The 22,845-nt window shown below is 44.5% G+C and overlaps 1 protein-coding gene across 4 annotated transcripts in view; it reads left to right on the plus strand.

Annotated features, from left to right (window-relative positions):
* RCHY1 (ring finger and CHY zinc finger domain containing 1) overlaps positions 1-22,845 on the plus strand; it is a 107,651-nt gene that overhangs the window by 37,163 nt on the left and 47,643 nt on the right. The gene's annotated exons all lie outside the window — the stretch shown is intronic.

Below are 22,845 nucleotides of genomic sequence, written 5' to 3' on the forward strand. Positions count from 1 at the left end.
AGCACAGCCCGCTGCCACCACCGCACCGCAGAGTGCCGCCCGCTGCCACCACCGCACCGCAGAGCCCCGCCCGCTGCCACCAGCCACCAGGTTAGTACCGTGTATTGCGACCATAAGACGCACCCCCCACTTTCCCCCAAAATTTTTGGGGAAAAAAGTGCGTCTTATGGTCGGAAAAATAAGGTAGATCTCTACGAAACGACACAACACTAATAAGGGTAACGCCAGGGACTTGCGAGCGGGGAAGCCTATTAAATTACATTTGTAAATTTTTTTAATTTTTGTTTTTTAGCCACTGAAGTACACAGAGTATCTCTTTTCAGCATTTTTATTTCCAGAATCTATATGTTGAACATAAATATTCTACGTTTTAAGAAAATTTTTTTATGTACTTTTTTGCTTTTATGTAAAAGTATTTTCTTATTATTTTTTAACCCCTTGCCTATACAGCTAATTTACATTTTCTGTCCCGTTCTTACAAGACCATAATTTTTTTTTTTTCATCAACATTTGCGTATCAGGGCTACACAATTTATTAAAAAGCGGGGCAAAAATTTTAATTGGATTGAAATGAGAAAAAAATTCAATTCCTTCATTGCTTTTTGGGTTTTGTATTTATAGTATTCATTTTATGGTATAAATGACCTGTAAACATGGGTCCTCAGTGTGATAATGGTGATACCAAACTTGCATAGATTTTTTTTTCTTTCAGTTTTGTGTCGCAATTTAATGAGACCTTACTTTTTTTGTTTTTTTGCCCATGAAGCTGTGCGAGGTCTTATTTTCTTTTTTGTTTTTTTTGCCTGGTGTGCTGACTTTTCATTGATACCAATTTGGGGTACATGTGACATCTTTATAGCTTTATTAACCCCTTTTCCCCCAAGGGTGGTTTGCACGTTTGTGACCGGGCCAATTTTTACAATTCTGACCACTGTCCCTTTATGAGATAATAACTCTGGAACGCTTCCATGGATCCCGGTGATTCTGACATTGTTTTCTCAAGACATATTGAACTTCATGTTAGTGGTAAAATTTCATTCATATAACTTGCTTTTATTTGTGAAAAAAACGGAAATTTGGCGAAAATTTTGAAAATTTTAATTTTTATGCTCTTAAATCACAGAGATATGGCACATAAAAGACTTAATAAGTAACATTTCCCAAATGTTTACTTTACAAAAGCACAATTTGGGAACCAAAATTTTTTTTTCATTAGAAAGTTATAAGGGTTAAAAGTTGACCAGCGATTTCTCATTTTTACAACACCATTTTATTTTTAGGGACCACATCACATTTGAAGTCACTTTGAGGGGTCTACATGATAGAAAATACCCAAAAGTGACACCATTCTAAAAACTGCACCCCTCAAGGTGCTCAAAACCAGATTCAAGAAGTTTATTAACCCTTCAGGTGCTTCACAGGCATTTTTTGAATGTTTAAAAAAAAAATGAACATTTAACTTTTTTTCACAAAAAAAATTAATTCAGGTCCAATTTTTTTTATTTTACCAAGGGTAACAGGAGAAATTGGACTGCAAAAGTTATTGTGCAATTTGTCCTGAGTACGCTGATACCTGACGTGGGGGGGAACCACTGTTTCAGGGCATGGCAGAGCTCAGAAAGGAAGAAGCGCCATTTGACTTTTTCACTGCAAAATTGACTGGAATTCAGATCGGACACCATGTCACGTTTGGAGAGCCCCTGATGTGCCTAAACAGTGGAAACCCCCCCACAAGTGACCCAATTTTGGAAACTAGACCCCCCAAGGAACTTTATCTAGATGTGTGGTGAGCCCTTTGAACCCCCAAGTGCTTCACAGAAGTTTATAACTTAGAGCCATAAAAATAAAAAAATCTTATTTTTTTCCACAAAAATGATATTTCCAGGACGTCCTATCCTGACAGCACCATGGGGTTGTCCTTCCTTCATCACAGGGACAGGAAATGCACGAGAGGTTAAAAGGTCCCCTCCCACTCTCAGACTCCAGTGTTTTTCCTGTCCCTGTAAGGACAGACACGAAGGCGCCGCGGAGGAAGATAGCCGCAGCATCCAAGAGAAGTTTACCGACGGGCCAGGGGGATCGGGGTCCAGACACCAGTTCTTCCCGTCAAATGGTCCGAGGTGGCACCCCCCTAAGGGGGGTATTCTACCAGGCATCCCGTGACTCGGAGCCGCTTCCCCTCAGCGGGGCTCTCGGCTCCCGCCGTCACATGCCGCGTCATCCCCAGGGCCGCCTCACTTCCGGGCGCCAGATGACAGCTTCCGGTGGCGTGCCAGCGTGGGAACGGAGCGGCGACGCGATTGGAGCGGAGACGCGGTTGGGGCAGCAACGGCTGAAGCGGCAGACGGCGTGAGGACCAATCGACCCACTCAAGACAAGGTAGGACGTTGGGTGGGTCATCTGTATGGGACACCGCCATGGAAGGCGCTGTGGAAACCCAGCGATCACCCTGAACCACCAATGTCTGTAAGTAGTGGACAGGATGGATATACTTAAGACAGGAGCTTTAACCAAAAAGCTCCTGTACTTTATGATAGCAAAAGACAGCACTGACTCCTGCAGCTTCAACCTCCAGGAAACCAGGCAGATCTAATACCCGTCCGTGCCAGCATGACTGCATTTGTCAAGACGCCTAGCGTTAGCCGAGCAAATCACCTGGACTGACGTCTCTGCTGGGCAGGAACCTCTGCGGCTGCAAAGGATGGGAGACCGCAGAGGACAGGGCTTGAAATTCCCCCTGTGCAGTGGGGGAAACTTGACGCCTAATACATCTATCCCACGTGCAGACAAGTCCGCAATCGCAGGTCGCACGGAGCTGAGATGCGCATAGGGGTCAAATAGGAGGTCCACACTTCCGTCCCAGGACGGCTACCTTCTCAGTCTTCCACCCCACACTAAGAGGTGTTAGGCTGAGCAGCCGGCGCTAGTCAGGTGTCAGCCGCTTGGCGGCCAGGTTGAGAGTCCGGTCGATCATCGGACGAGTATAAATCATTCTAGAGGAATGGGAGGACGCTGAGAAGCGGCTCGTTGTCTCCTGAGACTTCAGGCTCTCCTACCGTCAACCAGGTTTACACTTGGGATGGAGTTCCTAGGATCGACAACCCAGGGGGGTGTCAAGGAACACTTCAATTCCCTTAGAAGATTCCTCTAGCCCCAAAAGACCCAAGGACAAGAGGCCGACAGGCTCCTAAAGAGGGCTTGGGTCTGCAGTAGCAGATAGGGCACATCGGTCGCCAGATCCACGTATCTAGGATCAACCAGTTGGAGCACCAAGTTACAGGGGAAACCCCTAGAAGTGATTTCTTAGAGGACCTTTCCCTGGGAGAGTTGCAGCTAGATTCCTGTTGGACTCTTCGTCCGTACCGGTGTGTTTTGCGGCTAGGAATAATTCTTTACCCAAAACTGCTCACCAGGCCTTATGGATGAAGATCTGGTAGGGGTTTACCAGTTGAAAAATAGGTTAGGTGCCGTACCTTTTCAGACAGGAAGGTAGTTGGACTGGTCTTAGATACAACACAGAAGAATGCCACTGACATTAAAAAACGGTCCCGTGGGAAAGCAAAGGTTTTCCCTTCAGAGGTCCCGTCCTTTCCAAAGGCAGGAATATAGAAAGAGGGTAAATCGACTCGCTGGTATCACCAGAAGGGTGGAAGAGTAGGATCCCCCTTCTCGCTCAGGACAAAGTTCCTCAACAGGCAGTAACACCATACTGGTTGGGGGGCGCCTCAAAACACTTCCCGGAACCAAGGGCTCATCCCCCAGAACCAGCGGATCCGGAATACAGGTTCCCAGTGCTATACCCGCGAATTTATAACCCCCCCAGCACGGTTTGTAGTTACGAATCCTGGCCCAAAACCCTTATAGACCCTATATGGGCAGACGTAATAGATCTACTAAGATCAGAAGTAATGGTCCCGGTTCTAGGAACACCTCCGGTGGAGGAAGTCGGACCATTATAAATTTAGAACCACTAAACCAAGGGATCCGATACAAAATTTCAAATGGAGTCCCGAAAACCACCATTTCCCGAATAAATCAGATCGCCACAACAGGCACAATAGATCCAGAAGCGCACACTATCACGTTCCCATCCACCCTCACCCTCAGAGGTTCCTGCGGTTCGTATTGGAAATGGGAAGCGGATACTACCATTTTAGTTTCAGGCTCTGCCTTTCGACCTAGCTTCAGCACCCGGGGTTTACGAAGCCGATCGCCAAGATCAGGGCACACTTAAGAGGCAGCATAACCATCGGGCCACACCTGTAGGACTTTCTCAGCATCAGAGCTAAGAAAACAACTAGACGGGGTAATAGCCACGTCCGGAAACCTAGGATTGGATCCTGAACAGTGCAGCCCTGTACCTGGGAAAAATTCCTGAGAGTCTCGTTAGATCCCAAAACAAGAATCTCGTTTATCGGAAGAAGGAAAGGAGGCCATCAGGAACAGGGTTCTTCAGCTATGGCGAGATCAAATATCCAAAAGACTACACTAAAGGTCCTAGAGACCCTGACAGCAGGCATACCCTGCGTAAAGTGGAACCAGGCTCACACAGGAGTCTACAAGGAAATTCAGTCAAATAGGACAGACAGCAGACCGCTCTGGACAAAGAGACTCGACCGTCCCCAGCCCTAAAATCATCTCTGAGACAGGGAACCGGTCTCAAGATCCATCAGCCCAGGGGGACCTCGGATCCTATCACCATACAAGACTATCATCACGGACACCAGCAGAAAAGGGGGGCCCATCTGGAAGGTACCTTCAAGAACTTGGTTGGGAAGCATCAGTTCACAGTCCTCAAACTACAGAGAGCTACGAGCAGTTGGGAGACACTAAAACGAAGCCGGTCGAGTCCACAGGGCCAACTTAGGAAAGCCAGGTCAAACATTGTAACCACAGTATCTTTCCTACGCCACCAGGGGGAAGCTTCAGGACCTGGCAGCCCGCATCTTCACCTGGGCAGAGAACAGGGTTCGCTCCATATCAGTGATACACCTGCAGGGCCCAGGAACAACATAGCCGACTATTTGAACAGACAAGAAGTCTGAGCCACCGAGTGGGAAGTGAATGAGGAGACATTCATAGGCTTGCGCCATCGGTGGGGAAACCCTCAGCTAAACCTCTTCACGACAAGGAAGGACACCAAGCTACAGAGATTCTTCTCCCTTAGTCCAGCAGACCATCCAAAAAAGGGGTCGACTCCTTGAATCGGAGATGGAGTTGGGGACTGCTATATGGTTTCCCCTTATTCCTATAATACCGAGAGGCCTCAGAAAGATCCAGGAAAAAGGCGAGTGAAGCTAGTAATACTCTTCGGGCCCAGGCGAAGTTGGTTCCACCTCCGGAAGAAGACGGCTCAGGAAGGACCGCTCCATCTACCAACGCCAGAAGATCTACTTTCCCAAGGCCCAGTTCGGCACCCAAATCTCGGGAACCTACAGTCGGCAGCATGGATCCTGAGAGAGGGATCTTAAGATCCAGAGGTCTCTCCGGCAAAGTGATCTCAACGATGCAGACCAGCTGTAAGCCCGTTACGAGGGCAAGCTATCATAAATCTGGGAGAAGTTCTGCTCAGAGGGTGGTAGTATCCCCATAGATCTGTCTCGCCCAGATATCTCTCAAATCATTGACTATCCCCAGGCAGGATTTAATAAAGGTCTGAGTCCAAAGCACATTGAAAGTTCAGAGAGCAGCTTGGAGTACTTTAATTCACCTTGGCCTCTCATCCAGGGATGGCTCATTTTACAAAGGCCATACAGAGATTAAGACCCACAGTGCTCTGGGGGACCTAAATCTGGTAGTTACCGCTCTACGCAGACCCCCATACGAGCCAATATCAGAGATAAATGTGACAAGACTTACACAAAAAAAAAAACATCCAAGCGGCTGGGTAAAAGCCAGGCCCTGTCAGTCCAGAACTCCTACATTCAACTATTCAACGATTGCATAATACTAAAATGGAATCCAGGATTCCTCCCCAAGGTAGTATCTCCTCAGAATTTAAACCAGGAGATAGTCCTACCCTCATTCTGCCATCCACGGAAAACGGAGTAAGATTCTTTCACTCATTTGTCGTCAGATGAGCGGTCACATGCTACTTATTTATCCAATACAGTGGTAGAATAAGATAAAGGCGCATCTACGCACACCCTGGCAGGGTGGATAAGTCAATTATCTCCTCAGCATACGACACTGTGGGATTACCTACCGGGGAGCTTAGAGCTCATTCCACTAGGGCGATAGCAGCATCATGGGCAGAGAAGGCGAGAGCCACAGTAGAGCAAATATACTGGGCCGCAACGTAGTCTACACTAGACACTTTCTGTAGATACTACAAATTGGACACGCTAGCAGCTAGCCAGACGACCTTCGGTCGGTCGTAAGATGCTTAAAACAGTAGTCCCACCCTAAGCGAATTCCTACTTTGGTATTCCCCATGGTGCTTTCAGGATAGGACGTCCTGGAAAACAGAGATTAGACCTACCGGTAATGTTGTTTCCAGGAGTCCATCCTGACAGCACTGGTAGTTCCCTCCCGATGATTTGTATTCGTAATAATATGCTTGTACTAAATCTAAATAAATAATAATTGCATCCATACTGGTGTGGTACTTGGAAAATCACTGGAGTCTGAGAGTGGGAGGGGACCTTTTAACCTCGTGCATTTCCTGTCCCTGTGATGAAGGAAGGACAACCCCATGGTGCTGTCAGGATGGACTCCTAGAAATAACATTACCGGTAGGTCTAATCTCTGTTTTTTGTCCCCAATTTTTTATTCTCCCAAGGGTAACAGGAGAAATTGGACCCCAGAAGTTGTACAATTTGTCCTGAGTAGGCTGATACCCCATATGTGGGGGTAAACTACTGTTTGGGTGCATGGCAGATCTTGGAATTGAAGGAGCACCATTTGACTTTTTCAACGCAGAATTGGCTGGAATTGAGATCAGACGCCATGTTGTGTTTGGAGAGCACCTGATGTGCCTTAACAGTGGAAACTCCCCAATTCTAACTCCAACCCTAACCCCAACACACCCCTAACCCTAATGGGAAAATGGAAATAAATACATTTTTTTTATTTTATTATTTTTCCCTAACTAAGGGGGTGATAAACGGGGTTTGACTTACTATTTATAGTGGGTTTTTATGTTTGGCAGCTGTCACGCTAAAAGACGCTTTTTATTGTAAAAATAGTTTTTGCATCACCACATTTTCAGAGCTATCTTTTTTCCGTATTTTTACACACAGAGTAATGTGAGGTCTTATTTTTTGCAGGACGAGTTGACGTTTTTATTGGTACCATTTTCGGGCACGTGACATTTTTTGATCGTTTTTTATTCCGATTTTTGGGACGCAAAATGAACAAAAATCAGCATTTCATGAATTTCTTTTAATGGGTGCGTTTACACCATTCCGCATGTGGTAAAATTGATAAAGCGGTTTTATTCTTCGGGTCAGTACGATTACAGCGATACCTCATTTATGTCGTTTTTCATGTTTTGGCGCTTTTATACAATAAAAACAATTTTATATATAAAAAAAAATTTTTCATCGCTTATTCTGCGTGCTATAACTTTTTTATTTTTTCGCTGATGACGCTGTGTGGCAGCTCGTTTTTTGCAGGACAAGATGACGTTTTCAGTGGTACCATGATTATTTATATCTGTCTTTTTGATCGCGTGTTATTGCACTTTTTGTTCGGCGGTATGATGATAAAGCATTATTTTTTTGCTTTGTTCTTTATTTATATTTTTTAAGGGGTTCACTAAAGGGGTTAACTAGTGGGACCGTTTTATAGGGCGGGTCGTTACGGACGCAGCAATACTAAATATGTGTACTTTTGTTTTGTTTTTTTTTTATTTCCAAAAAATGAATTTATTAGGGAATACCGTATATACTCGTGCATAAGCCGACCCCCCTAATTTTACCACAAAAAACTGGGAAAACTTATTGACTCGTGTATAAGCCTAGGGTGGAAAATGCAGCAGCTACTGGTAAATTTCAAAAATAATAATAGATACCAATAAAAGTAAAATTGAGACATCAGTAGGTTAAATGTTTTAGAATATCCGTATTGAATCAGGAGCCCCATATAATGCTGCACAAAGGTTAATAATGGCCCCATAAGATGCTCCATAGAATAAAAGACCCATATAATGCTCCATAAAGGTTATGGCCCCATAAGATGCTCCATAGATTATGCCCCCATAAGATGCTCCATAGATTTTGCCCCCATAAAATGCTCCATAGATTATGCCCCCATAAAATGCCCCATAGATTATGCCCCCATATGCTGCCCCATAGAATATGCCCCCATATGCTGGCCCATGCTGGCCCATAGAATATTCCCCCATATGCTGCCCCCATATGCTTCTACATAGAATATGCCCCCATATGCAGCTCCATAGAATATGCCCCCATATGCTGCCCCATAGAATATGCCCCCATATGCTTCTCCATAGAATATGCCCCCATATGCTACCCCATAGAATATGCCCCCATATGCTGCTCCATAGATTATGCCCCATATGCTGCTCCATAGAATATTCCCCCATATGCTGCTCCATAGAATATGCCCCATATACTATGCCCCCATATGCTGCTGCTGCTGCTGCAAAAAAATGCCATACTCACCTCTCCTGCTCAGGACCCGGCACCTGTCCGGGGTCCATCGCTGCTCACCACTGTCTGCGCGTCCTCTGTCAGTGACTGTTCAGCCAGCAGAGGGCGCGGCGCGCACTATCCACGTCACCGCGCGCCCTGCTGGCTAAACATCACGGACACAGGAACCAGCAGACGGCGGTGAGCAGTGTGGGAACGAGGACAGGTGAATATCGCTATACTCACCCGTCCTGGAACGTCTCTGCAGCCTCGCTTCTCCACTGTCTCCCTTCCTGCCTTCAGCGGTCACGTGATACCGCTCATTACTACTCATGAATATGCGCATATTCATGAGTGGTAATGAGCGGTATCACTTGACCTCTGAAGGCAGGAAGGGAGACAGTGGAGAAGCGAGGGGGCTGCAGAGACGTGCCAGGACGGCTGAGTATGATCTCTGACACCCCCGCTCCCCCTCCCCCGCGCTGACCCCCAGGTATATGACTCGTGTATAAGCCGAGGAGGGGGGTGGGGGTGTGTGTGTGTGTGTGTGTGACTTTCAGCCCAAAAAAATGGGCTGAAAATCTCGGCTTATACACGAGTATATACAGTAGGTTTTTTTAAAATTTATTTAGCCTTTTTTTCTATAAATTATTTTTACTCTTTTTTTTTTACTTTATTACATTGTCCGGGGGTGGGGGGGGGACATCACTGTCATGTGTCAGATCGCTGATCTGACACGTCACACAGTGCTATCAGATCAGCGATCTGACAGGTGCTGCACAATGTTTCCTCATGCCTGCACTCTGCAGGCACTGAGGAAGCCGCCTCCCTGCAGAGAAGGAGGCCCCCAGAGCAGCGCAGCACATCGCGCTGTGCTGGGGTTCTCAGGGAAGCACGAAGGGAGCCCCCTCCCTGCCGATGTTTCCCTGATCCTCCGGTACACTGCGATCATGTTTGATCGCAGTGTGCCAGGGGTTAACGTGCCCAGGGTGGTCCGTGACCGCCCCTGACACATAGTGCCGGGTGTCAGCTGTGATAATCAGCTGACACCCGGCCGCGATCAGCGGCGCTCCCCCCGGGGGGGCGCCGCTGATCGCTATGACGTACTATCCCATCCTTGGGATTTATGTCCCAGGGCACATGGACGGGATAGTACGTCATATGTCAGAAAGTGGTTAAGGGAGGTGTGTTACCAGAAAAAACACAATTCTGCCATTTTTTTTTCTATTTAACGCAGTCACCATAGAGGTTAATTGGTTTTACATTTTGGCCTTTACAGATGTGGCATTACTAAATATATATATTCTGTTAATTTTATGTTTAATGGAAAGATCGGTTATTGAAATTCTTATATTTTTTAAATATGCTTAATTTGTTGTTTTTTTGTTTTTTTTTAAGGGAACCTGTCACCTGTTTTTACCACTATAAGATACGGCCACTGCCTTTCAGGGCTTATGTACAGCATTCTGTAATGATGTAGTTAAGTCTTTTGGTACGACCTGAAAGATAAGAAAAAAAAGTTTTATTATACTAACCTGGGGTGGCAGTCAGGTGCGGTCCGGTCTGATGGGTGTCGCAGGTCTGGGTCCGGCGCCTCCCTTCTTCTTGCGTTGCCGCCCTCCTGCTTGCTTTATTGCTATCTGGCATTGTGCTCCTGCGCAGGCATACTTCTTTGTCCTGTTGAGGGCAGAGCAAAGTATTGCAGTGCAAAGAAGTACGCCTGCGCAGAAGCGCGTTGCCGAGAGCAATGAAGCAAGCAGGAGGGTGGCAGAGCAAGAAGATGGGAAGTGCCGGACCTGTGACACCCATCGGACCGGACCGCCCCCCCCCCCGGGTGAGTATAATACAGCTTATTTTTCTTATCTTTCAGGTCGGAACTGGGGCTTATCTGCAGCTTTATAGAATGCTGTAGATAAGCCATGAAAGGCAGTGGCCGCATCTTATAGCGGCCAAAGCAGTTGACAGGTTCGCTTAAATCCTTGTAGAGAACTTGAACCTATCACTAATACTATATATTACAGAATATAGTGAAAATCGTGATCATTTATGAAGTTTATTCCTGTGGCTCAACTTCACAGGTGTACCAATATAGAAAAACAGTGGGCATTTAGTAGGCTCCCTGGTTGGTATGGTAACCCATTTAAATGCCTCTGTCAGAGATTGACAGCAGCACTTAAATAGTTAGCAGCTTTCACAACTCATCTCCGGATCTTGCGATTATACATAGATACCAACTTTGTATAGCCATCATCTACTGCATGTGGAGAGAACTAAGCTAATGAGCCCCCTCCACACATGGCGATCCAAGTGCTGGCCTACAAATACATAATTTTGTGGTAAGGGGTTAATATACAGCAGAACAAAACTTTACTCAACTGTGTAATTCTTATGCATTCAGCCATATATAGCTTGACGAACATTCGTTAACTTATGTTCTTTAGCTACAGAGAACCTTATTATGGCCAATTAACCCCTTCACCCCCAAGGGTGGTTTGCACGTTCATGACCGGGCTAATTTTTACAATTCTGACCACTGTACCTTTATGAGGTCATAACTCTGGAACGCTTCCATGGATCCCTGTGATTCTGACATTGTTTTCTCGTGACATATTGTACTTCATGTTAGTGGTAAAATTTCATTCAAATAACTTGCGTTTATTTGTGAAAAAAACGGAAATTTGGTAAAAATTTTGAAAATTTTGCAGTTTTCCAACTTTGAATTTTTATGCCCTTAAATCACAGAGATACGACACACAAAAAACTTGATAACTAACATTTCCCACATGTTTACTTTACATCAGCACAATTTTGTAACCAAAATTTTTTTTTGTTAGGAAGTTATAAGGGTTAAAAGTTGACCAGCGATTTCTCATTTTTACAGCACCATTTTATTTTTAGGACCACATCACATTTGAAGCCACTTTGAGGGGTCTATATGATAGAAAATACCCAAAAGTGACACCATTCTAAAAACTGCACCCCTTAAGGTGCTCAAAACCACATTCAAGAAGTTTATTAACCCTTTAGGTGCGTCACAGGAATTTTTTTGAATATTTAAAAAAAAATGAACATCTAACTTTTTTTCACAAAAAAAATACTTCAGGTTCAATTTTTTTTATTTTACCAAGGGTAACAGGAGAAATTGGACTGCAAAAGTTATTGTGCAATTTGTCCTGAGTACGCTGATACCTGATTTGTGGGGGGAATGACTGTTTCGGCGCATGGCAGAGCTCAGAATGGAAGGAGCGCCGTTTGACTTTTTCAATGCAAAATTGGCTGGAATTCAGATCAGACGCCATGTCACGTTTGGAGAGTCCCTGATGTACCTAAACAGTGGAAACCCCCTACAAGTGACCCCATTTTGGAAACTAGACCCCCCAAGGAACTTATCTAGATATGTGGTGAGAACTTTGAACCCACAAGGGCTTTACAGAAGTTTATAACGTACAGCGGTACAATTAAAAAATCATATTTTTTCCACAAAAATGATCTTTTCACCCCAATTTTTATTTTCCCAAGGGTAACAGGACCCTAAAAGTTATTGTGCAATTTGTCCTGAGTACGCTGATACCCCACATGTGGGTGTAAACCATTATTTGGGCGCATAGCAGAGCTTGGAAGGGAAGCAGCGCCATTTGACGTTTTTGGCTGGAATTGAGATCAGACACCATGTCGCGATTGGAAAACCCCTGATGTACCAAAACGGTGGAAACCCCCCACAAATGACACCATTTTGGAAACTAGACCCCCTAAGGAACTTATTTAGATGTGTGGTGAGAACTTTGAACCCCCAAGGGCTTCACAGAAGTTTATAACATACAGCCGTACAATTAAAAAATCATATTTTTTTCCACAAAAATGATCTTTTCACCCTCAATTCTTATTTTTCCAAGGGTAACAGGACCCTAAAAGTTATTGTGCAATTTGTCCTGAGTACGCTGATACCCCACATGTGGGGGTAAACCATTATTTGGGTGCATGGCAGAGCTCGGAAGGGAAGCAGCGCCATTTGACGTTTTTGGCTGGAATTGAGATCGGACACCATGTCGCGATTGGAAAACCCCTGATGTACCTAAACAGTGGAAACCCCCCACAAATGACACCATTTTGTAAACTAGACCCCCCAAGGAACTTATCTAGATGTGTGGTGAGCACTTTGAACCCCCAAGGGCTTCACTGAAGTTTATAATGCCAGGGCATGAAAATAAAAAAATCGTATTTTTTCCACAAACATGATCAATTAGTCCCCAATTTTTTTATTTTCCCAAGGGTAACAGGAGAAATTGAACCCCAAAAGTTGTTGTCCAATTTGTCCTGAGTACGCTGACACCCCATATGTGGGAAAAAACTACTGTATGGACACACGTCAGGGCTCGGAAGGGAAGTAGTGACGTTTTGGAATGCAGACATTGATGGAATGTTCTGCGGGTGTCATGTTGCCTTTGGAGAGCCCCTAATGTACCTAAATAGTGGAAACCCCCCACAAATGACCCCATTTTGGAAACGAGACCCCCTAAGGAACTTTTCTAGATGTATGGTGAGCACTTTGTACCCCCAAGGGCTTCACAGAAGTTTATAATGCCCGGGCATGAAAATAAAAAAATCGTTTTTTTTCCACAAACATGATCAATTAGTCCCCAATTTTTTCATTTTCCCAAGGGTAACAGGAGAAATTGGACCCCAAAAGTTGTTGTCCAATTTGTCATGAGTACGCTGACACCCCTTATGTGGGAGAAAACTACTGTATGGACACACGTCGGGGCTCGGAAGGGAAGCAGTGACGTTTTGAAATGCAGACTCTGATGGAATGGTCTGCGGGTGTCATGTGCGTTTGGAGAGCCCCTGATGTACCTAAACTATTGAAACTCCCCACAAGTGACCCCATTTTGGACACTAGACCCCCCACGGAACTTATCTAGATGTGTGGTGAGCACTTTGAACCCCCAAGTGCTTCACAGAAGTTTATAACGCTCGGACGTGAAAATAAAAAAATCATTTTTTTCCACAAAAATGATATTTTTGCCCCCAATTTTTTATTTTCCTAAGGGTAACAGGAGAAATTGGACCCCAAAAATTGTTTTGCAATTTGTCCTGAGTAGGCTGATACCCTACATGTGGGGGTAAAACACTGTTTGGCTGCATGGCAGAGCTTGGAAGGGAAGGAGCACCATTTGACTTTTTCAACTCAGAATTGGCTGGAATTGAGATCAGACGCAATGTTGCATTTGGAGAGCCCCTGATGTGCCCAAACAGTGGAAACCCCCAATTCTAACTCCAACCCGAACCCCAACACACCCCTAACCCTAATCTCAGCCCTAACCCTAGCCCTAACCCTAATGGAAATAAATACATTTTTTTTTATTTTATTATTTTTCCCTAACTAAGGGGGTGATAACTGGGGGGGTTTGATTTACCATTTATGGCGGTTTTTATGTTTGGCAGCTGTCGCACGCTAAAAGACGCTTTTTATTGTAAAAATAGTTTGTGCATCACCACATATTGAGAGCTATAATTTTTCCGTATTTTGACCCACCGAGTCATGTGAGGTCTTATTTTTTGCGGGACGAGTTGACGTTTTTATTGGTACCATTTTCGGGCACGTGACATTTTTTGATCGCTTTTTATTCCGATTTTTGGGACGCAGAATGAACAAAAACCAGCGTTTCATGAATTTCTTTTGGGGAGTGCGTTTACACCATTCCACGTGCGGTAAAATTGATAAAGCGGTTTTATTCTTCGGGTCAGTACGGTTACAGCGATACCTCATTTAGGTCGTTTTTTTATGTTTTGTCGGTTTTATGCAATGAAAACTATTTTATTTAAAAAATAATTATTTTTGCATCGCTTTATTCTGCGAGCTATAATTTTTTTATTTTTTCGCTGATGATGCTGTGTGGCGGCTCGTTTTTTGCGGAACAAGATGACGTTTTCAGCGGTACCATGGATATTTATATGCGTCTTTTTGATCGCGCGTTATTACACTTTTTGTTTGGCGGTATGATAATAAATCATTATTTTTTGCTTCGTTTTTTATTTTTTAAGGGGTTCGCTAAAGGGGTTAACTAATGGGACAGTTTTATAGGGCGGGTCGCTACGGACGCGGCGATACCTAATATGTGTACTTTTATTATTTTTTTTCATTATTTCTAAAAAATGAATTTATTTGGGGGAATATTTTTTTTTTTTTTTCTAATTTATTTGGCGATTTTTTAAAAAATTATTTTAACACTTTTTTTTTTTTTTTAACTTTATTAAATAGTCCCAGGTGGGACATCACTGTCCTGTGACAGATCGCTGATCTGTCACATCACAGATCACTGTAACAGATCAGCAATCTGTCACAGGCATTGAAGAAGACTTCCTCTTGCCTGCGCTTTGCAGGCACTGAGGAAGCCAGCTTCCTGCAGGCCCCCGAAGGCCCCCGTCGCCATCTTGGATTCGGGGGCCTGCAGGAAAGGAGCCCCCCGCAGCAGCGCTGCACATTGCGCTGCCGTGGGGGGCTCAGGGAAGCACGGAGGGAGCCCCCTCCCTGCCGATGCTTCCCTTTAACCCCCGGTACACCGCGATCGTGTTTGATCGCGGTGTGCAAGGGGTTAATGTGTCGGGGGCGGTCCGTGACCGCCCCTGACACATTGTGCCGGGTGTCAGCCAGGGCTGTGGAGTCGGAGTCGTGGAGTCGGAGTTAGTTTTGGTTGGAGTCGGAGTCGGTAGAAATGTACCGACTCCGACTCCAGCTTTAAAAAAATGTATTAATATTTCATAATTGAACTTTCATATGAATTTTATAAATGTTACTCAAATATATATGTTCTATCAAACTATGAACAACAGTGATAAGCAGTTCTGCTGGAGATAGAGACATTTCTTACTTCTTGTGTGTCACTGTTCTCCACTGCCCTTATCTAATCTTATACTTGGTTAACCTCATGCTGCTCCAACCCCCCTACTTACAATGTATGAAACTGAAAGTGAAAATGTGTTGCAAATTCTTAGTAGTAAAGCTCCTCCTCTAGACTAGATCATACTAGGTGTGCGTCTTCCAAGCATCTCACAGCTGCCTGCTACTCAGAAGAGGAAGACTGTAAGAAGTATTATCCTTTCAACAAACTTTGCATCAGTTAACTGTGAGTACATGAGGAATAATAACAGTATTACTGACCACTACATCAGTTGTACGACCTGGCAATAATTTTGTACAATTGTTTTTAGGAAAAACAATTGTCATTTGGATTGTGAATGCAGAATTAAAAACCTGAGAATGTCAAAGAAGCATCACATTAAATCAGCTGTATTTGAACATTTCACCATCACTCAAGATAGAAAACATTATGTCTGTCAGTGTATGACAAATGATCCAGACGAAAACAAATGCTGTGAAGCCAAGATGAGTGCATATTCAGGCAAAGATAAAAATGCTCCTACCAGAGCTTCTAATGTAAAGAGACATTTACAGCGCTTTCATCCAGAAGTACTGAAAGCAGTGGATGAGAAAGACTGCATCCAAACCAATGAACCAGTGCCCAGCTCTTCCAGCCAAACAAAGGAGCAGAGAACTTTGCAGCCATCAGTTGCAAGATATTTTGTCAGTGACAAAGTTACTGTGACAATGACAGTAGATACATTTAAAAAACATCATAGAGCTTGTTGTAAAGGATAGTGTGCCTATTTCATTATTTTCACGACCAGCTTTTATGTGTCTGAATGGGGAAATGGCCCGCAAGCTTGGTGTTTCTCTGGAGAGAGAGAGTATTAGAAAATTAGTAATCGAAGAAGCTTTTAAACAAAAGGAAGAACTTAAAAAAACTCTCAAGGGACGCTTTCTGTTTCTTAAAATGGATGCCTGCACACGTCACAGAGTGAACTATTTTGCCATCAATGTCCGATTTGTTTGTGACAAAAATGAAATAGTTACCAAGACATTGGCAGTAAAAGACACCAAAGCTCATCACACCAGTGAGTTTCTCCAGGTCTTGGTGAAAAGGTTCTGCAAGACTATGAACTTAAAAAAGAGCAAGTTCTTTCTGTCGTAACTGACAATGCTTCAAATATGATAAGTACTATTAAGCTAATGAATGAGAGTAATGATGGTGACCAGCAGCTAGAAGAACATTCTGGGTCCACAGACACAGAAATGTTTGAAATAGAGGAACATAATATTGTAACTGAGGAGCAAACTGAAGTTGCTTCAGATGAACAGCAACATGATAGTTTAGATGATCTTGTTGAAACTGTGTCAGTGTTCTTTCATTCATCACATGCGCTGTGTTGTGCATACGCTACAGCTGGCTATAAGAGACAGTCTGCAAGAAGGACATGCTGCTGCACTGATTGGCAAGGTGAGAAAATTGGCTACTGTTGCCAGAACCTCTAAAGTTGACTCAATTTTGAAGAGACGTGCTGGAAAAGGGGCAATTATTGATCAAGCCACACGATGGGGCAGTACTTACTTAATGATTCAGCGCTTGGTTGAACTGAAAACCTTTCTTGTAGACATGGCTAACCCTCAACTGACGCTAAATGAAAGTCAGTGGAATCAGGTGACTGAGCTGGAAAAATTGCTAGAGCACCCATTTACAGTGACTAAAAAATTACAAGCAGAGGACTTAACTCCAGGTATTTTCTTAACCTCTTCGCGACCGCCCACAGTAGATAAACGTTGGCGCTTGCTGGGCTTTGTGCAGCGCCGACGTTTATCTACTGTCGGCGGTTTTGTGCCCCCCCGGGACCCCCTCATACCTTATAACGCGGGGATCCCGGTGCACAATGCATGCTGGGACCCCCGACGTCATCGAGACCTGATTGGTTCAGGTCCTGATGACGTCGCGTCACAGCAGCCAATGAAAGAGCTCGCTGGGAAAGCTGCTTGTTTCCCGGCGATCTCCCTCATTATAACGCGACTTCTCCTCTGAGCTCATGTTGACAGATGAGCAGAGGTGAAGCAGCGTTACTGTGTGACTAGATCGCTGCCTGGCACAGCTGATCGCTGCCTGGCACAGCTGTGTCAGGCAGCGATCTTGTCACACAGTAACGCTGATTCACCTCTGCTCATCTGTCAGTGTGAGATCAGAGGAGAAGTGGCGTTACTATGTGCCGGGCAGCGATCTTGTCACATAGTAACGCTGCTTCTCCTCTGATCATCTGCCAGTGTGAGATCAGAGGAGAAGTGGCGTTACTATGAGTCAAAAATACAAAAAATAAAAAACACAAAAATAAAAAATAATAATAATAATAATAAATTTTATTTTTATAGCGCCGACATATTCCGCAGCACTTTACATTTCAGAGGGGATTTGTACAGACAATAGACATTACAGCATAACAATAATCACATACAGTAGATTATAACACATACCAAGAGGAAAGAGGGCCCTGCTCGCAAGCTTACAGTCTATGAGGAAAGAGGGAGACACGAAAGGTGGGTGGTAACAGTTACCCTGATTGTATGGACCAGTCATAATGTTAAGTGTGTAACAGTACAGACACAGAGGGCTAATGGAGGCATAAAGCATGTGGGAACATGATGCGGGGAACCTGGTTATGGTAAAACTTTTGGCTCTGCCACACAGGGATAGATTAGGTTAATGTGTTGGGGTGGTAGGCCAGTCTGAATAAATGCGTTTTCAGGACACGCTTAAAATTGTGGGGATTGGGGACTAATCGTATTGACCTGGGAAGTGCATTCCAAAGAATTGGTGCGGCACGTGTAAAGTCTTGGAGACGGGAGTGGGAGGTTCTGACTATTGAGGATGCTAATCTCAGGTCATCAGCAGAACGGAGGGCGCGGGTAGGGTGGTATACTGAAACAAGGGAGGAGATGTAGGGTGGTGCTGAGCCATGGAGGGCTTTGTGAGTGAGGGTAATAAGTTTATACTGAATTCTGGAGTGGATGGGTAGCCAGTGTAATGACTGGCACAAGGTAGAGGCATCAGTGTAACGATTGGTGAGGAATATGATCCTGGCTGCAGCATTCAAGACAGATTGGAGGGGGGAGAGTTTGGTAAGAGGGAGACCGATTAGAAGAGAGTTACAATAGTCGAGACGAGAATGAATAAGAGAAACAGTAAGAGTTTTTGCAGAGTCAAAGGTAAGAAAAGGTCGAATTCTAGAAATGTTTTTGAGGTGCAGATGACAAGAGCGAGCCAGTGATCGAATGTGGGGGGCAAAGGAAAGCTCGGAATCAAGTATGACCCCAAGACAGCGGGCCTGTTGCTGGGGAGTAATAGTGGAACCACACACAGAAATGGCAATGTCGGGTATAGGTACATTAGTAGAGGGAGGAAACACTAGGAGTTCAGTCTTTGACAGGTTCAGTTTCAGATATAGTGAGGACATGATATTAGACACAGCGTTTAGACAATCGCCGGTGTTTTCTAGAAAGGCTGGCGTGATGTCAGGAGAAGAAGCGTATAATTGGGTGTCATCAGCATAGAGATGGTACTGGAAACCAAATCTACTGATTGTTTGACCAATAGGGGCAGTGTACAAGGAGAAGAGGAGGGGACCTAGAACCGATCCTTGGGGGACCCCAACAGTAAGGGGAAGATGAGAGGAGGAGGAACCGGCAAAAGATACAGTAAAGGAGCGGTCGGAGAGATAGGAGGAGAACCAGGAGAGAACGGTATCCTTGAGGCCAATGGAACGGAGCATAGTGAGGAGGAGCTGATGATCCACAGTGTCGAATGCTGCAGAGAGATCCAAGAGAATTAGCATGGAGTAATGACCATTTGATTTAGCTGTTAGCAGATCATTAGAGACTTTAGTGAGGGCAGTTTCAGTGGAGTGTAAAGAGCGGAAACCGGATTGGAGAGGGTCGAGAAGAGAGTTTTCTGAGAGATAGCGGATAAGACGGGAGTGGACCAGGCGTTCCAGGAGTTTAGAGATGAAGGGAAGATTAGAGACAGGTCTATAGTTAGCGGCACAGTTTTGGTCGAGGGATGGTTTTTTAAGTAGTGGATGTATGATGGCATGCTTAAATGAGAAGGGAAAAATACCAGAAGAGAGAGAGAGGTTAAATATTTTAGTTAGGTGAGGGGTGACAGCAGGGGAAAGGGACTGAAGGAGCTGTGACGGAAATGGGTCACTGGTGCAAGTAGTTGGGTGAGAAGATGCAAGGAGCCTGCTTACTTCTTCTTCTGTGACTGGTTCAAAATCAGAGAGTGAGTTAGATGCAGTGGGGGAGGGAGGACGGTGCATGGTATGAGGTGATTGGGAGATAATTTCCTGTCGGATCTGGTCAATTTTTTCTTTGAAGTAATTGGCCAGATCGTCAGCTCGGAGCTCCGTGGTTGGGGCCTGTACTCTTGGATTGAGTAGAGAATGAAAAGTGTCAAGGAGACGTTTCGGGTTATTGGACAGTGAGGTGATGAGGGTGTTGAAATAGGTTTGTTTGGAGAGGTGAAGGGCAGTGTTGTATGTTCTAAGCATAAACTTAAAATGGATGAAATCTTCGGGTAGATTGGATTTTCTCCACAGACGTTCGGCGCACCTGGAGCACCGCTGCAGGAAACGTGTTTGCACCGTGTGCCAGGGTTGTCGCCGTCTGCGTTGTGGTGTTCTATTTATAGGGGGTGCAAATTCATCCAGGGCACTTTGAAGTGTTTCATTGTAATGCTTCAATGCAGAATCAGGACATGAGAGGGAGGAGATAGGGGCCAATGAAGACTGCAAGTTCTTCATAAGTTTCTGGGTGTTAATGGCCTGTATGTTTCTATAAGTATGGACAGTGGGGGTGACCTGAGCAGCCTGGCAGTTCTTGATAGAGAATGAAAGAAGATTGTGGTCAGAGAGCGGGAGAGGGGAGTTTGCAAAATCATCCACTGCACAAAGCCGAGAGAAGACCAAATCGAGGGAGTTTCCGTCTTCATGCGTTGGAGAATTAGTAAGCTGCGAAAGGCCAAACGAGGAGGTTAGAGATAAAAGGTGAGTAGCAGATGGGGAGAGGGGAAGAGCAATGGGGATGTTGAAATCACCCATGATGTGGGTAGGGATGTCACAGGAGAGAAAATGTGAAAAAAAAAAAGTAAAGAAAAAAAAAAGCAGGTAGGCAGGCTAGGGCTAGGTCTAGGGTTAGGGCTAGGGTTAGGGCTAGGGTTAGGGCTAGAGTTAGGGGTGTGTTGGGGTTAGGGTTGGAATTCGAATTGGGGGTTTCCACTGTTTAGGTACATCAGGGGCTCTGTAAATGCAATATGACGCCCGCAGACCATTCCATCAAAGTCTGCATTCCAGAACGTCACTACTTCCCTTCCGAGCCCCACCGTGTGCCCAAACAGTGGTCCCCCCCCCACATGTGGGGTACCAGCGTACTCAGGACAAATTGGACAACAACTCTTAGGGTCCAATTTCTCCTGTTACCCTTGTGAAAATAAAAATTGGGAGCTAAAAGATCATTTTTGTGGAAAAAAAATGATTTTTTTATTTTCACGGCTCTACATTATAAACTTTAGTGAATCACTTGGGGGTTCAAAGTGCTCACCACACATCTAGATAAGTTCCTTGGGGGGGTCTAGTTTCCAAAAAGGGGTCACTTGTGGAGGATTTCCACTGTTTAGGCACATCAGGGGCTCTGTAAATGCAATATGACGCCCGCAGACCATTCCATCAAAGTCTGCATTCCAGAACGTCACTACTTCCCTTCCGAGCCCCACCGTGTGCCCAAACAGTGGTCCCCCCCACATGTTGGGTACCAGCGTACTCAGAACAAATTGGACAACAACTCTTAGGGTCCAATTTCTCCTGTTACCCTTGTGAAAATAAAAATTGGGAGCTAAAAGATCATTTTTGTGGAAAAAAAATGATTTTTTTATTTTCACGGCTCTACATTATAAACTTTAGTGAAACACTTGGGGGTTCAAAGTGCTCACCACACATCTAGATAAGTTCCTTGGGGGGGTCTAGTTTCCAAAAAGGGGTCACTTGTGGAGGATTTCCACTGTTTAGGCACATCAGGGGCTCTGTAAATGCAATATGACGCCCGCAGACCATTCCATCAAAGTCTGCATTCCAGAACGTCACTACTTCCCTTCCGAGCCCCACCGTGTGCCCAAACAGTGGTCCCCCCCCACATGTGGGGTACCAGCGTACTCAGGACAAATTGGACAACAACTCTTAGGGTCCAATTTCTCCTGTTACCCTTGTGAAAATAAAAATTGGGAGCTAAAAGATAATTTTTGTGGAAAAAAATTGATTTTTTTATTTTCACGGCTCTACATTATAAACTTTAGTGAAACACTTGGGGGTTCAAAGTGCTCACCACACATCTAGATAAGTTCCTTGGGGCGGTCTAGTTTCCAAAAAGGGGTCACTTGTGGAGGATTTCCACTGTTTAGGCACATCAGGGGCTCTGCAAACGCGACATGACACCCGCAGACCATTCCATCAAAGTCTGCATTCCAAAACGTCACTACTTCCCTTCCGAGCCCCCCCGTGTGCCCAAACAGTAGTTTTCTTCCACATATGGGGTACCAGTGTACTCAGGACAAATTGGACAACAACTTTTGGGGTCCAATTTCTCCTGTTACCCTTGTGAAAATAAAAAATTGGGGGCTAAAAGATCATGTTTGTGGAACAAAAATGATTTTTTATTTTCATGGCTCTACGTTATAAACTTCTGTGAAGCACTTGGGGGTTCAAAGTGCTCACGACACATCTAGATAAGTTCTTTAAGGGGTCTAGTTTCCAAAATGCGGTCACTTGTGGGGGTTTCCACTGTTTAGGCACATTAGGGGCTCTCCAAATGCGACATGGCGTCCTATCTCAATTCCAGCCAATTCTGCATTGAAAAAGTCAAACGGCACTCCTTCCTTTCTGAGCTCTGCCGTGTGCTCAAACAGTGGTTTAGCCCCACATACGGGGTATCGGCGTATTTGGGAGAAATTGCACAAAAAATTTTGTGGTTCATTTTCTGTTTTTACACTTGTGAAAATAAAAAAAATGGTTCTGAAGTAAAATGTTTGTGAAAAAAAGTTAAATGTTTATTTTTTCCTTCCACATTCCATTCATTCATGTGAAGCACCTGAAGGGTTAATAAACTTCTTGAATGTGGTTTTGAGTACATTGAGAGGTGCAGTTTTTAGAATGGTGTCACTTTTGGGTATTTTCTGTCATATTGACCCCCCAAACTCACTTCAAATGTGAGGTGGTCCCTAAAAAAAATGGTGTTGTAAATTTTGTTGTAAAAATGAGAAATCGCTGGTCAACTTTTAACCCTTATAACTTCCTAAAAAAAAAATTATGTTTCCAAAATTGTGCAGAT

This window comes from Dendrobates tinctorius, unplaced genomic scaffold, assembly GCF_039654945.1.
Source record: "Dendrobates tinctorius isolate UK_male_01 unplaced genomic scaffold, ASM3965494v1 ptg000011l, whole genome shotgun sequence".
NCBI classification, from domain to species: Eukaryota; Metazoa; Chordata; class Amphibia; order Anura; family Dendrobatidae; genus Dendrobates; species Dendrobates tinctorius.